This window comes from Trachypithecus francoisi, unplaced genomic scaffold (assembly GCF_009764315.1).
Source record: "Trachypithecus francoisi isolate TF-2019V2 unplaced genomic scaffold, Tfra_2.0 Lachesis_group8, whole genome shotgun sequence".
Classification (NCBI taxonomy): domain Eukaryota; kingdom Metazoa; phylum Chordata; class Mammalia; order Primates; family Cercopithecidae; genus Trachypithecus; species Trachypithecus francoisi.
In genome coordinates, this window is record NW_022681473.1 from 7,217,601 (window position 1) to 7,222,001 (window position 4,401).

Consider the following 4,401-nt stretch of genomic DNA (forward strand, 5'->3'; position numbering starts at 1 on the left):
GCTGAGATTTGGCCACTGCACTCCAGCCTGGGCGACAGAGCGAGACTCCATCTCAAAAAAAAAAAAAAAAAAAAGAAAAATACAAAATTAGCCGGGTGTGGTGGCGCATGCCTATAATCCCAGCTACTCTGGAGGCTGAGGCAGGAGAATCACTTGAACCCGGGAGGTGGAGGTTGCAGTGAGCCGAGGCCGTCCCATTGCACTCCAGCCCAGTCCGGGCAACAAGAGTGAAACTCTGTCTCAAAAAAAAAAGAAAAGAAAAGAAAAGAAATATATTAATTCCTCCTCCCCACCCACTCCCTTTTATTATTGCCTCCCACTCAGGAACTGAGAACTCTGCAGGTGAAAATAGCAAACCTGAAGGAGTTTGAAGGAAGTGTTCAGTGGAGCACCCCACACAGCTGTGACCCCTGGGTCCTGCAGAACCTGAGAGGGAGGCCCCTGGGTAAGGCCGGGGACAGGCCATGGTGCAGTCCCTGGGAAGGCCCTTCGCCTATGAGCCTGACGCAGGGCATGAGAGTTCCTCAGTCTCACGCTCCCCTTAGGGATGAGTGTCTTCTGGGCCTCCTGTCCCAGCCCCTCTGGGCCAGGAGATCTGGAGCCCTGCTGTGGTTCCTTCCGCCTCCTACTCACTGGGGAGCCTACCCTGCCTCTCTATCACCCTAGGTCTCGGCCTCAACTTGCCTCCCAGGTGTTCAGGCGCCCTCAACCCCACCAGGAAGTCCACTCCCTCACCATGCGGTCCACTCCCGTATCTTGCTCATCCTTCAGGACCTGAATCATTTTCCCTTAGTCGGTGAAGCCTTCCCAACCCCTAGCAAGTAACAGAAACCCACTCAAGCTGGGTGAAGCAAGAGGTGGCTTTAACAAAAAGATCCAGCATTGCAATGCACCTCAAGGCAGCAGCGCAGCCAAATGTCCATAAAGGACAGGATCAGGGTTGGAGAGACCATTATAAGCCTAAGTGCCCTTCACTTTCCTTTTTCCTTTGCCAGCCACAGCTCCCCCAATTAACATTTTCACAACTTCAACCTGAGCTAGTGTCAGGAGAGAGCTCTGATTGGCTGGCTTGGGTCAGGTGATCAGCCCTCCTCCAACCCACGGTGGCCAAGAGAGTGGGGGTCAGGTGATACATATGAACATGGCTGCTGAAGCCTGCCCTTGAAGAGGGGAAGAGTTAGGGATATTGACAGCTAAGAATGCATCTCTGATGCCTGCTCATTCCTCACCTGTGCTGAATGCACCGTCACGGTGTTGATGGGAGTGTAGCAGTGAGGACGAACAGAGGCCACTCTCATTGCCATCTTGGTTTTGGTGGGTTTTAGCCGGCTTCTTTACTGACTCTTTCTATGGAACTAATCTCTCTGCCTTTGCAACTCTATTTCCTGTCTGCTTGTGTTCTGCTTGCTGTTTGAACTGGTTGTTTGCGTGCCTACCTCTGTGCATGAGCACATATGATGACTCCAGCCTGCAGTACACACGGATGCCTGACCTCTGTATCTAGTTCAAGGCCTCCATCCTGAACCTCTCTTTAGGGTTGGCTTCACAGGTGTAAAACCTGGGCTTGCACACAGGGCCCAGTACATGGTTAATGCTCTGCTGTTGCTGTCTTAAAATTCTCTCTCTCTCTTTTTTTTTTTTTTTTTTTTTTTGAGACAGGGTCTAGCTCTGTTGCTCTAGGCTGGAGTTGAGTGACCCAATCACTGCCCATGGTGTTACCGGAAATGGGTCCTGGTCCAGACCCCAAGAGAAGCTTCTTGGATCTTGCACAAGGAAGAATTTGGACGAGTCTATAAAGTGAAAGTAAGTTTATTAAGAAAGTAAAGAAACAGAAGCATGCCTACTTCATATGCAGAGCAGCCCCAAGGGCTGCTGGTTGCCCATTTTTATGGTCCTTTTTTTTTTTTTCAGATGGGGTCTCGCTATGTCGCCCAGGCTGGAGTGCAGTGTCACGATCTCGGCTCACTGCAACCTCCGCCTCCCAGGTTCAAGCAATTCTCCTGTCTCAACCTCCTGAGTAGCTGGGATTACAGGTGTGCACCACCATAGTCGGCTACATTTTTGTATTTTCAGTAGGAACAGGGTTTCACCATGTTGGCCAAGCTGCTCTTGAACTCCTGACCTCAAGTGATCTGCTTGCCTCGGCCTCCCAAAGTGCTGAGATTACAGGCATGAGATTATTTCTTGATGATATGCTAAACAAGGGGTGGATTATTCATGCCTCCCCTTTTTAGACCATATAGGGTAACTTCCTGGCATTGCCATGGCATTTTGTAAACTCATGGTGCTGATGGGAGTGTAGCAGTGAGGAAGAACAGAGGCCACTCTTATTGCCATGTTGGTTTTGGTGGGTTTTAGCCGGCTTCTTTACTGCAACCTGTTTTATTGTAGCAGGACGAGAGGCAGACAAAACTCCTCAGACACCGACTTAAAGAAGGAAGGGGTTTATTCTCCTACCATCCCCTATCACAATGGCCAACCCTGTTCCTGTTGAGCCCACTAATCCCTTTTTGATGTCAGGGACAATCAGTAACTTTATTTGTTTATTTATTTATTTTGAGACAGAGTCTTGCTCTGTTGCCCAGGCTGGAGTGCAGTGGCACAATCTTGGCTCACTGCAACCTCTGCCTCCCGAGTTCAAGCAGTTCTGTGCCTTGGCCCCTGGAGTAGCTGGCATTACAGGTGCCTGCCACCATGCCTGGCTAATTTTTTTTTTTTTTGTATTTTTAGTAGAGACAGGGTTTCGCCATGTTGGACAGGCTGGTCTTGAACTCCTGACTTCAGGTGATCTGTCCGCTTTGGCCTCCTAAAGTGCTGGGAGCCACAGAACCTGGCCAGTAACATTTTTAAATTACAGAAGTAATACATTTATATCCTCACTGTGCCAAAAATCAAACAAATGGCTGTAGTTTAAGATCCTAAAGATAAGAGTTGGTATAAAATGTAACCCTTTCTAACTCTCTAATAACCAAACTCATCTCACCAGCCGGACCTACACGGAGACTTTTTGTAGTCTTTGAGAAAGTTTTTCTCACATGTTTGGCCTTGACTAACAGTAGGAAACCTGGTACACTTTGAAGCCAGCACAACATTTAATCAATAATCATGTAGCAAAAGTTTCTTAAAGTAATACTCAGTTATTTGATTTGATTCTATTCTATTTTGTCAACCCACTGAATTTCATGAAACCATTTATTCTCCCTACCCCTTCTCCTCTTGTCCCAGGGCAAAGCCAAGCACCGCAGGTTTAAGTTGGTCCCAGCATCAGGAAGGGGGAACCTAGTCCCCACACCTTTCTCTGTCCTCCCCCTGAGGGCCACTTGCCCCTCAGCTCCTGGACATTGACCTCGGTCCCTGCTGGCCAGGGCCTGACGAGGCCTCTGTTAACAGGTAGGCAGACCACAAGAGGGCAGGTAGCAGCCTCCCTTCCTGGTGCCAGGTCCTCTTAGGAGGCTGCAGAAACGTTTGGAAGCTCCTCCATCTCCGTGGGATACAAGCGTGGTGGCAGGGGATCCCCCTGCAGCTTCCTGAGGCCTGACGACCTAGACTCAGCCTCCTGACCTTTCTGGGTTTTTTTTTTTTTTATTTCTGGTTTTATTGGGCATGGCTAAGTTACTCTCCCAGGGACTAGAAGGCACTCAGCACTCCCAGGGGCAGGGCCTGGGGAGGTGGGCATGGAGAGAATGTCGGGTTGGGGCAAGGCCTCAGGCTACCTCAGGAGCAGGAAAATGTGCCTGCCTGCCCCTAGCTTCTTCCATTCCTATGTGGCTGCTGTACACCTTTGGCTGTGAGCCTGTGGCTCTTTTCTCAACAAACCTCTTCTCCCTCAACAGCCCAGCCGTGAAAGGCTCCTACATGGGAGGCTTGTTCTCAAGGCCATTGTTTCTGTTATGGGCTTTGAAAAAGTCTAATTTGAAACCCAAAGCTTAGCAACGACTTCTTTGTTCCCCTGCATCCGCCCTCCCTGGAGGTAGTGCTGGGAGAGCCCGTCCAGTGGGCAGCGTCTGTGTGCTGCGAGTAGAGCAGCTGCAGGGAAGAGAGGAATGAAAGGAAAAACAAAAAACAACCACAGAATCAAAATAATACTCTTCCATGCAGATCTGGTCAAAGTCCTATCCGCTCCCCCATCCTCCCAGTTTGCCCTGGAAAGGCAAGATACTTGTCAGGTTGCTGGGCTGTGGAGACCTTTCAGGAGTTGTTTATGTGTGTGCATATATGTATGCATATGCACACAGATTTGTGTGGGTGAGTTCGTGTGTGTGAGTGTATATAGTTGGTGGTCGAGGTTTTTATTTTTATTTTTGAGACACGGTCTCGCTCCATCACCCAGGTTGGAATGCAGTGATGTGATGATAGCTCACTGTAGCCTCAATCTCCTGTGTTCAAAGGATCCTCCCTCCT

The 4,401-nt window shown here is 49.4% G+C and overlaps 1 long non-coding RNA gene across 1 annotated transcript; it reads left to right on the forward strand.

Moving 5' to 3' along the window:
* Positions 1 to 1,123: 1,123 nt before the first annotated feature.
* On the forward strand, positions 1,124 to 3,491 carry LOC117081064. Its single transcript, XR_004436073.1, has 3 exons — positions 1,124 to 1,314; positions 1,660 to 1,803; positions 3,226 to 3,491. It is a non-coding gene; the product is annotated as an uncharacterized LOC117081064 (long non-coding RNA).
* The last annotated feature ends 910 nt before the right edge of the window (positions 3,492 to 4,401 follow it).